The sequence below is a fragment of the Anastrepha obliqua genome, chromosome 5, assembly GCF_027943255.1.
Source record: "Anastrepha obliqua isolate idAnaObli1 chromosome 5, idAnaObli1_1.0, whole genome shotgun sequence".
Taxonomy (NCBI): Eukaryota; Metazoa; Arthropoda; class Insecta; order Diptera; family Tephritidae; genus Anastrepha; species Anastrepha obliqua.
Window position 1 is genome coordinate 74,124,504 of NC_072896.1, and position 12,147 is coordinate 74,136,650.

At 34.7% G+C, this 12,147-nt stretch overlaps 1 protein-coding gene and 1 non-coding gene across 2 annotated transcripts in view; one reads left to right on the plus strand and one right to left on the minus strand.

Moving 5' to 3' along the window:
- Positions 1 to 12,147, plus strand: part of LOC129248830 (uncharacterized) — a 243,814-nt gene that overhangs the window by 191,610 nt on the left and 40,057 nt on the right. The window lies entirely within an intron of this gene.
- Positions 11,637 to 11,710, minus strand: Trnar-ucu (transfer RNA arginine (anticodon UCU)). The gene has a single exon. It is a non-coding gene; the product is annotated as a tRNA-Arg (tRNA).

The following is a 12,147-nucleotide window of genomic DNA, read 5'->3' on the forward strand; positions in this document are numbered from 1 at the left end:
ACCTGTAGCCAATAGAACCTGATTGGCTTAATCATTATTTTGTACAGCAAGAGATCGTTCTGTATATTAAGTTTAGATTTTGTGCAGACTAACCAGTGAAGTTGTCGAAGTTCTTCTTTTAATTGTTTGACGTTTTGCTTGATGTGGTAATTCCAATTTGGTTTCGAGTCCAAGTGAATTCTGAATTGGCAATTAACGAATTGGTTTCGTCAGGAGGTGGTATGTCTGAGGTGAACGGAACATATAGTAGTAGTCCTAGAACGCTTCCTTTCGAAACTCCAGCTGGGTGAATATATGAGCAATGAAATTGAATATGTCAATCATGCCGTAATTTTTAAGCAATTTTTGATATTGTATGTAGCTCATTCGTCTAAATGATGATACGATAGTTGGGTCTTGTAACCAGGGTTTCGGAAAGTACTGCAAGCGAAACATTGCATTAAATGGCTTGACACAAAAAATTTATGTGTATGCCTTGGTTGGTATTTCCGCTATTGCTTTTCCTGTTATGATCTCAAATCTGGGTGTTTTTTTATGTTTTATTCCTGTTTCGATGCAACCAATTATCTCGTGTGTATTGGTTCTTTTTATGTTTGGAAAATCGTTATGGAAGTTGTTCTGGTTATCAATTTTCTTTTCATCGACACTTGACATTTCAATCCGAAATAAATTGCCAAAGTTTTCGCCTTTCCTCTTTTGTAGCGGCTCATGAGTTGCCAACTTTTTAATGGTAGTTGATGTTTTATTTGGGTTTTCTTTTTGAGTTCATTTTCATAAAGAGTGGTTTGTATCTTGTTTGGCTGTCAGGTTCCTCAAATAATTTTCAATTTCTATGTGACTTCTTTTATTTAAAGTATTTTCTAAAATATTTTAGCTAAGTTTAGTTTTCGTTTGTTGTCAGGTGATCTCGTTTTTTGCCATATTTTCTTAACTTTCTCTTTGCAATACTTTGGTTCTTTATAGAAATGGCAGTTGCTACTGTATTTGATCTTCCTTTGATGCTTGCTTTAGTGTCGTTCTAATGTGGCATAATCGCATAAATATAACACGATTATAAGTTGAAAAAATGCATGTCAAAGCAAAAAAATTCGGGCTAAAAAAGTTAAGTACGTAGAAATCCAATTTTAGGAACGAATTTCGAAAAGCTGTTATCCGTTTTCCCATGTTTTGGCAGAAAAACTTTTCCAACGCAGTTGCAACACAACTCGGACGCAATTTTCCTGCTGACACTTCAATAACTTAACAGCCGAACATTAAAAGCATTATAGGCATTATGGGCATTGCGAGCATTAATGCCAACAAGCCGATTTATTTCATGTGCATTACTCATACATACGTGGCTATTGATTAACACATTACTGCAATGCAGTTAGCTAAATGGCAACATGGAAGTTGCAGTGCCAAGAGCAGATTACCAACAAATGCCCTCAGAGCAGGCATTCAGTTGGCCGAGTGTGGTTTTATACAAAGCCGTTTAAACGTTTATTTTATAAACGATTAAAAAATACAAATAGGCGGCTTTTATGGAGAATTGAAAAGGAAACATGAATGCAAAATATTCAGACTTATTTCTCAAATCCCATTCAGTTATTAAATCTTGTTTAAAGCAATTCATAGCTCGTGAATGCAAAAATACCTTACTGAATACTCGTAAAAGCACAAGCGAGAGTATATTTGTTGAAAAATAAATTCATCAAATTAAATTGAGTTGCAACAACCACACTAAAGTTTGCCTCAGTTCACACGCCAACAATTGCTAACAATTGTAATTAACCAAGTTAAGTCCAACAATAAAGCTTTAAAACAATTCAACTTATAATTAGTCAAGTTCACTGCTGCCAAGCGACAATGAGAAAAACAGAAAACTAAAAAACCAAAAAACAAAAACACAAAAGAACGGTAGGAGAATGCTTTTGGCGTGCAGAGAAAGGCTAACAGCAGAGAAGCGCAAAATAAATTGAAGACAAAAACAAAGCAACTACTGCTGAAGACAAGGCGTAGCATACGAGGGTTGCTTTTTATATTTTACACCCAATAACGAAAATACACTAAAATAGTAATGCAAATATCTTTTTTTCTTCAAGATATCCTCCTCGGAAGTGAAAACACTTCAACCAATTTTCAATGCACGCCCAAAAAGATACCTCCAAAACAAATTGTTTAGGTTTCAGGCTTAAACAGCTTGTTCAGGTATGAAAAACGTTGACGTCGCATTTTATTTTTGATGTTTACGTATAAAAAAAGGGAACTGCAATACGGATAACTAATAAATTCGATCTTTTGGGTGCTCAAAAACTCTTTTGTGTAAGCCGATACGTAAGAACTCGCACAGCCTTGGCGAATAATGGTTTGTGTTCGACGGTTGTTTTTCCGTATTTTTCTGAGCTTGGTATAGATCTCTCTATCCGCAAACTGGAGTTTGAGGTTGTGGCAGGGTAATCTTTCCAAGCAGGCAGTATTGGAACGAGGGGAAAATCTGTACCGAGGCCGTTACGCCTGCCTTCGCTAACGGCTCAAAGATGGAATAGGAAGACGGAGCAGGGGTTTTCTCTAAATCAGCCAATTTATCTATTGTGTTTTTCAAGTAGAAGTCTTTGCGATTCTGCAGTCATGCAAAATGCTTTGGGAATGCGGGAGCAAGGGCGATATTAACATTTTCTCCAATAGTAAAGCTGCGATCAAGGCTCTAACGACGCTAGAAACTAGTAAACTCATGTAACGAAGAGATCAAATCTCTTGGGTGTGCAGGTAATAATTCTCTGATCTGGGTTCCAAGACATAGGAACATAGAGGGAAATGAACTGATAAGATTGCCAAAAAGGCGTCGATGGAATTCGTTTCGGAGATCTCCCACCCGGTCATCGTAGTCTACCTGACTTTTGTTAAAGGGGAGTTACACAACTTATATCTCAGAAATTTCGTAAATCCTATGGGCCCAGTACAATAGGCGCAGGACACAGATGTCCCCAGGATTACTAATATTGCTTTACAGACGTAATATTACAAAGTCGCAAAATATAAAAGGAAACCCTCGTACGAAGGGCAATAAGCAGGAAGAACTCGAGTAAAGCAACAAGCAACCACATACACATAAGCCTGCCACTGCTGCTGATTAAAGAAGGTATTAATTGCATTATTAAAAACTGTAAAGCAAACGCTAACAAACAATTGTACATAACAGATAAGGCGATCAGCAACACGTTACCGCTGTCAACATTCGCTTCCCTCAAAATATCGCCTACGACCCAACTTCCGCCTTTTTATCATCCCAACCTTCTCGCATGCTTCGAAAAATAAGAACAACAGAAAGCCTGCAGCGAAAGCTTGTTAACCAACTGTAGATTTTTTCAACATAACGCCACTCACACTCACACTCATACTCGCACATAACCAGGCTTTCTTTCAACGCAATCACTGAGAAAATGCATGTAAAGCGGAAGGAAGGAAATATGAAAAGAAAAACTTTGTGGCATCAGCAGCAGCTGTGGCAGGAGCAAGAAAAGAATCAAGAAGCGCAACAACAGTGAAGTGAAACCAAGCAAATCGAAATATTAATGAAAACATCCTTAGAGCGTATTATGCCGAGAGCGCAACATGCATTTAAAGGGTGTTTTTAATAGAGTAACTATACCCAGCTGTTAGTAGCCTTAGTGTAGCTGGTGAAACGAGCGGTATGCGCCACTGCAGACATACCTCAAAAACTAGTAAAGTCTAATTAATTAAATTTGCATTACAAAAATTTTAATTTGAAGAAATAAAGATCTGCACATCAATAATAATAATTAAATGGTAAAATTCTGTCCTACTGGAATAGAAAATCTGCAGCGTAAGGTATAATACATACCTTCTGCTCAAATATGAACGAGACGGTATCAATAAAACGGTCCGCGGATGACATATGGCAAAAATAAATTTTTTCGTTCGAAGAGGGCCGTACCACAGTTGAAAACTTGCCTCATGAACGTCGTCCAGCAACATCAGTAAACGACGAAAACATCGGAAAAGTAAAGGAAATTGTGCTTAAAAATCGCACAAATCGCAAAATCGGTTAACGCTGAATATTATTTAGACGTTTTAAAGCGTTTGCGCGAGAACATTCGTCTTAAAAGGAAGGAATTGTGGGACAACAAGTCATGGTTCTTGCATCACGATAATGCACCAGCTCACACATCACGTCTTGTTCGCGATTATTTGAACAAAAATAATGTTAATATCGTTCCGCAAGCACCGTATTCGCCTGATATGGCTCCATGTGACTTTTTCCTGTTTCTCAAGCTCAAGTTGCCGCTCCGTGGAAAACATTTTGAGACAATTGAAGTCGTAAAAGAGAATTCGAAGAACACACTCGAGCTTGACTTGTTTACAGTAGTACAGAAAACAAACTATGTGACATATCACGATGAAATTTGCCATGTAAGCTTATAACAGTCCTACCAAAAAACAAAAAATTTATTTTTGCCATATGTCATCCGCGGACCGTTTTATTGATACCGTCTCCTTCATATTTGAGCAGAAGTTACAGTTATGACTTAGCACAATGCAAGTCATCCGAAGAGCTCTGTCGTTCGAATGATGAAAAGATTCGAATATGGTCTGAAATGGCTGTTTCCGGCATTCATCGAAAAGACTTCTTAAGCCCAGATGCCTACCAAAAATTTTCGCACCCATGGCTTGCCAACAAGTCGATATTCGGCGAAACGGAGAGTGTCAATTGGAGTAATTCCAACAAGAAACTACTTATATATTAAACACATAATGTAAGATCCAAAAGCGGCAGTGAAAAGATGTCGAAGATGCGATTGCCGAAGTATAACTTTAGGCCACGTGCTAGCTGGATGTGCCACGCTGGCAAACTCAATGTATCTGAAGCGCCACAATGAGATTGCGAAAGCAATTCGTCTGAAGCTAGCACAAATGTTCAACGTTATCCAGAGTAAAATACCTTACTTCAAACATATCCCACAACCTGCGCATAAAGACCCCAACTTCCTCCTACGACCGAACAATTCTAAAGAATGCAATGAGGGACCGCAATAGGCAAGACATATTTCTGATTGATAAATCTAATAAGATTGCTTTTATAAGTAATTGATGTTGCGATTCCTCTTAATAAGAACTTGCAAACCACATATGCAGAAAAGATGTTAAAATATTTTGACCTAGGCATCGATCTTAAGTGCCAGTGGAAGCTGAGGAAGGTGTGCATACTACCAATTATTAGTTAGCACATGGACTCGTGTCGTTCGGAGCCGGCTTGAAACTGTAGGTCCCTCCATTTGTGGAACAACACCAAGACGCACACCACAAATAGGAGGAGGAGCTCGGCCAAACACCTAACAGAAGTGTACGCGCCAATTATTTATTTTATTTTATTTATTTATGGACTCGTGTATATAAATTTAACAGACAATGTTAAAACACTTCCACTTCCGGAATCTCTTATTTTCGACATGCAGAAGCAGCTTTACTTAATTTTTTATCTTTTGTAATGTTGTTAATTATTTACCCGATATTATTATTAGCTTGTTACAAATTACTCCTTTTTGGGATGCAATAAATCATAATAATACTAATAATAATACTTGGAGCATAGATTATTTGGCCGAGCTTCTCCCCCTATACCTATGTAGGGTGCGCTCTGATATTTTTCCACAAATAGAGGGACCTACAATTTTAGCAGACTCCGAACGGCAGATGATTTTTTTGTTTCAGATGATTTTTGATGTATGTTCTTAAGAATTATTTTAACGATATAGATATTTATTATTGTCTCTTTCCTTGGGTGTTAAGCCGATCTCTTCCTTCTATTTGTGGAGTGCGTCTTCATCCTTGAAGTGACCTATCGTTTTTAAGCATTCCGAACGGTAGACGACTTTTTATGAGATACTCTTTCATGGCAGAATTACACTCGAAGGTTTGCCATTGCCTGTGAGGGAGCGACCGGTATTAGAAAAAACCTTTTCTATCATTTGGTGTTTCAAGACCGAGATTTCGAACCTCTGCACTTTGAAATGGTAGTCACGGTCACCCCATTCGGCTAGAGTGATCCCTTAAACATTTGTTAAGAACTGGCCAACTGAATTAAAACGTATATAAAATACATTCGTTTTTTTGTTTTTTGTTAGAAAACTTTTAACATTTTTACTTCACAATAATATTATTATCTTAAAATTAGTATACATATTTCTTTTTTTTTTCTTTTCTTGTAAATAAAGCATAGGTTATTATTTTTTACATATTTTGTAAAGGTACATTGAAAGAGGTGACTAAGGTAATTTTTAAAGTGTTGGCGCCATGATATTAAATAAATATAAAATAAATATTAAATAAAACTAAAAAAATAAAAATTATATGTCTCTAATTTTTTGGCCATTGAACAAATTAAAGGGGTAGCATCAAGAAAAAACTTTTGTTTGAGCCATTTCATGAACATTAGACAGGTTCCTAAATAAATTAACTCCTTTACTACTTCTAAAGTTTTACTATGCACAGTGACTTGTCTGTCTACACCTGCATACGTTAACTTGAGAACAAGAGATAATTCTGGAGGAACAGGCACACTCTCAGGTAACTCACTAATAACTGAGTGAATTACACTGAGTGAAAAACACTATTTGGTTTGTTTCGGATGCCGGAGCCATCATTTGGTTTATACTAAAACTAAAGACAAATCAATCGGAACTTGTTGGTTTACGTGTTAAATTATTCTCGCAAGTAAACACCATATGCCTCACAGCACTTCAATCAACCACGATGAACCTTTTGTGATTGAATCATAAATAAAGAAATTAGTATATGAAATGGACGTCCAGTTTATGTGCCCCTTTGGACTAAGTTTTGAGAGAGAACGCGAAGTCACAGATTGGTACGGAAAGACCTTTTATGGGAGGCAATACCTAAAGTGGTTATACTGGCCTTAGTAATACGTAGTAGGAATAGACCTCACCCAAAACTTTTTATAAATACTAAATTCCATAAATATATAGCGAATACAGCCCACTTTAATGCGTTTAGTTTTTTATCATTATTATTTTTATTTTTATTTTTATTTTTTCCTTACCCCTAAAATACACCCATTCTAGGTATATTTATACATATGTCTATATATTTACAAGATCGCAGCGAAGTACGCATAATCCGGCCTACTGATATTGAAGACTCTTGTCAAAAAGCTGCCCGCCTAAGAGGGGAGTGAAGGGTTAAACATTGCGCGAAGCTGGAAGAAAAGTAAGAGCTGTGTGCGAAAACAAAAGCTTTAATGAAATGTGCCCATAGCAGCTGCTGGTTAAAACTGCTTGAAAGTGCGTTGGCAGCGTGATTAAAATGTACAGAAAATACATCGCTTAAGAGGAATGCGAAGTGAGCTACTTAAGGGAAAAATATATGCTCATAAAAAGCAAGCTGCGTGCAAATTTATTTGAAAGGCTTTTAATTGCGGTGTAATAACATGTAAACTAGGGTGTTTCACCCCCATACAAAAAAAATTGGTACTGATTTCTAATGGCATTATATATTTTATTATACTTTCAAAAAAATTTCGAAAAAAATGTAAAAAATCACATGAACTCGACCGATTTGAAAATACTTCTAAAAAGCGAGTTTTTCTATAAATAAATTTTTTTTTTTTTTAATTTCTTTCCAAAAACTTACTTGGGGATACGCTTGAAAGATCTGCTTAAAAAAATAAAATTTTGTTTTAAATAAATTAATAAGTGCATATGGGTTCTCTGGTACATTCAAATTCTATGGAATATTCTTGATAAGCCACATTTATTGGTCAAATATAAAGTTCTGAGTTTTTTTTTTTTGCTTCCTTCGAAGATAGAATGAGCAAAATGCGCCATGTTTTCAATAACTTTCCATTTTGCAATCAATTACAATAAATTTCTCTGAGTGAAGAAGTTTCCGGTAAATAACTCGGCCAGCTCATTTTCACAAGACTCAGCTAATTACAATTTGGTATAAACAAGAAAATATAGCAAATACTTGAAAATGTAGTAATCATTTGGTCCCAAAATATAACATCTCTTTGCAAGTGTAATGCAACCTTTATACATAATAATAAATCATATAATAAATTAAATTAAATTTGTGTTTGTGAAAAATAAAATATATAAATAAAACATACAAAACAAATAATTTAAAAAAACCTAAGATAAAATAATATTTTTGATTACTTTTGCCAAACAAACAAACGATTACTAATAAAATAAAATGATTCGGTTGTTTTAATATTGGTCATATACAATATTTTCCAAATTAACAAATACAATTAAGAATACGGGCTAAAGTGTGTTAAAAAAAAAAACAATATTTTATGTTTCAAAGACTACTTTTATATTACCAAAAAAAAATATTTAAAAAAAAAATTAAAAATATTTTATTTATTAACGATAAAGCATCATGACTGATTCTACCGAAGAATTAATTACAAAAAAAGTCACACATTCGGCAAATTTACAAATATAAGTAAGAATACCGGCCAAAAAATTATAAAAAACAAAACTATTTTATTTCTCAAAGACAGAGTAATACCTAATTTTAATTTTTCAATATAACTAATTTTACAAAAAAGAGGCAAGGGTACTAAAAACATTCAAGAACGATAGAAACAACATAGCGCCCATCAAAAGTGCGTGACGTCACGTTTGCCGAGTTGTGCAGTGTTGCCATCCATTTGCTCTTCGCAATAAATTTAGTGCTTTTTTATACCCAAAATGGGAACATTTTTAAGTTTGGTGTTTGTTTCTGTTTTTTAATTTAAAAGCTACCGAAACTTTATGTTAAAAAACAAACTAATATATTATTATTAAACAAAATAAAAAATAGTTTGAAAAAACTAAAAAACATGCTTTTATTGCTAATCGAACTAAAAAGTAGAAAATAAATTTTAATAACAAAGGGACCTATAATGAAGTAATAGCAAATCGAACGATCAGTCATAGTCAACTACCTCAGGACAGAATTATATCAAAAATTAAGATACAAATAGAATAATTCAAATTCGAGTTATTAATCCTGGCAATCCTAATAAGGATAATGGAAAACTTTTATCAAATTATTGCATTGCCATCGGTTCTTGATAAGTGTGCAAAATTTCAAGTCGATCAGATTTTTAGAAGTCAGTGAAAATTAAGCTCAAAGATTCTGCTACATACATACATACAACCCATCCTAATAAAAGTGTGTTAAAAAGGTTAAAAAAGGTCGCTCTGAGAAGATATTAGTGCTAATAAAAATTTTTTGGTTCTTATAAAATTTGATATTTTGAAAGTGTGAATTTAATTTTTTGCCCTTTTAAGGTTATACAAAAATATTAAATGTCCCTCTCTCAACTCTTCTTAAGATTGAAAACCTTTTTAGACCGTTTAAAAAGCGTTTGAATATGCGAATTAAAACCATAGAAGTGTAACCGTTTCTTCCGGTCATCAATCCTTAGTGGAACATAGGGCATTAAATAGTAAAAATAAGCAACGAAATGCCAGAAAATACTAAAGAAACCATAACGACATATTTACAAAAAGAGGACCTTATTTAGTTACATAACCTCAATAATATCATCTAAATAATATTGGTCTATCTGAGACCAATGTCTGCCGCTTTTGCGAAATGGACATAGAAAGCTCAGAACATGTGCTTTGTGAATGTCCTGCGCTGAGCAGACAGAGACTTCATCACCTTGGTAGTATCGTAGTATCTATATGCAATCTTTGGAACAACAAGCCTAAAATTGTGCTAAAATTTGTAATAAGCCTAAAACTCTAGGGTTACAGAAATAGGCCTTTCCCAATAGATCAGCTCTGGTCGCAGTGCGTAATGGCCTTCTAATAATAATAATAATACATAACCTCAAATATAGCAAAAAAGACGTTCCCTTTACAAAAGAGTTTCTCTTAAGAAAAAAACTCATAAATTAAATTGTACATAACCATAACACATTTATTTAAAAAAGCGCACATTTTAAGAACAATTTGTCAAGTTCTTTAAGTAGTTCAATAAAAATTTGGTGTTTTGTTTTCTTTAAATGGGGATTTCAGTTCGTTTTTATATCCAAAGCTAGGCAACACTGCAGTAGCCAGAGAGAGATTTGACTGCTGAAAGAAGAAGAACACCAAAAACAACTGCAATCGCGGGCAATAGTACCAGATGTTAAACAAAAGCAAAGCTAAATACAACTGAGTGAATTATTGAACTAATTTTTAAAAAATGTATGTTTCACAAAGGTCATATAAATATTTGCCAAATCTGCAAATATAATTAAAAATACGAGTCAAAATTTATTTAAAAAAAAATATATATATTTCATTTTTCAAAGAGAAAGTAATGCTATTAATTTTTTTATCTTATAACTTTAACAAAATACTAAAAAAATGAAATAAATTTTCCGTTTTTTTTTAATTAGGTGATGTAAATATTTGTCAAGTCTACAAATATAATGTAAAATACGGGCACAGAAAACAAGCTATGTGACATATCACGCTGAAATTTGCCATGTAAGCTTATAACAGTCCTACCAAAAAACAAAAAAATTATTTTTGCCATATGTCATCCGCGGACCGTTTTATTGATAACGTCTCGTTCATATTTGAGCAGAAGGTATAATAAAGGGTGTTTTTTAGAGGTTAGGTTTTCAAGTTGGCACTACGTTTTTCGTAGATGGTCTTTTTGACAGCTGTCACTTGATTTATGCTCAGTTTGGTTTGCCATTTCATAATGAATAGACTTACACCTGAACAACGTTTGCAAATCGTGCAAATTTATTACGAAAATAATGGTTCGGTTCACGCGACGCATCGAAGAAAATTTTGTTCAGCGATGAAGCTCACTTTTGGTTGAATGGGTATGTCAATAAGCAAAATTGTCGCATTTGGAGTGAACATAATCCACGAGCCATTGCTGAGACGCTGTTACATCCTCAAAAAGTCACTGTTTGGTGTGCTCTATGGGCAGAGGTAATCATTGGTCCATATTTCTTTAAAAATGAAGCCGCCCATAATGTTACAGTCAATGGAGAGCGCTATAGAGCCATGATTAATGACTTTTTCGTGCCTGAGCTGGACGATGTTGATGTGGACGACCTTTGGTTCCAACAAGACGGCGCTACATGCCATACAGTCAACGCAACAATCGATTTATTGAAGGAAACTTTTGGTGAGCGCATTATCTCGCGCCGTGGACCTGTGGCGTGTCCTCCAAGATCGTGCGATATAACACCGCTGGACTATTTCTTGTGGGGCTATGTGAAGTCGCTTGTCTACGCAGATAAGCCCGAGACGATTGACGTCTTGGAAGAGAATATTCGGCGCGTTATTGCTGACATACAGCCCCAATTGCTGCAAAAAGTGGTCGAAAATTGGGCCTCTCGGCTGGAATTTCTTCGAGCCAGCCGCGGCGGCCACTTGCCCAAAATCATTTTTAAAACATAATGACAAACCCTTATCTTTATAATAAAGCTAAATTCTTGGCCATGACATTAAATTATATACGTTTTATTTCATCTTGAAAACCTAACCTCTAAAAAAACACCTTTTATTTGCTGAATTTGAAAATGGGAAGAGTTTTCCCACATTTGCAATTTTCTTTTGTAAAATAAAAAAATAGTAATATAAAAAAGTTTAAAAAATGCATCGGCATTCTGAGCCCTTGCGGGGATCGAACCCGCGACCTTTGGATTAGAAGTCCAATGTGCTATCCACTGCACCAAAGGGCCGCTTGCAGAACTTTAAAGAAACCCAAAAAATAAACCTTTCACAAAGCTGGCCTTAAATATTTTTGACAACAATTTACGTATTTCAGCTATATTTTCGTCACTTGATTTGTGCTTTTATTTATTCAAGTGTAGCTTAGGTTCGTACCAGCTGCGCTGAAACAAAGACCGAAAAATAATACCCATGTAGTAAAAACTTCATTTACTCTCTTTATAACTTTTGTTTATCCAGATGTTTTTAATTTTTTTAACCAGAGAAAATATTTTTCGAAATAAGAAGAGTAAGAAAGTAGAAGAAACAAACTGGCTGAGACTTTTTATACAATTTCCCAAGTACATAACTAAGAAGAGAAGCTAAGTACGTATATATAATAAATAATTTGAAAATATGGATTTTGGCTTAGAATCAGATAACTAAGCCATATATCAGTGAGTTATTT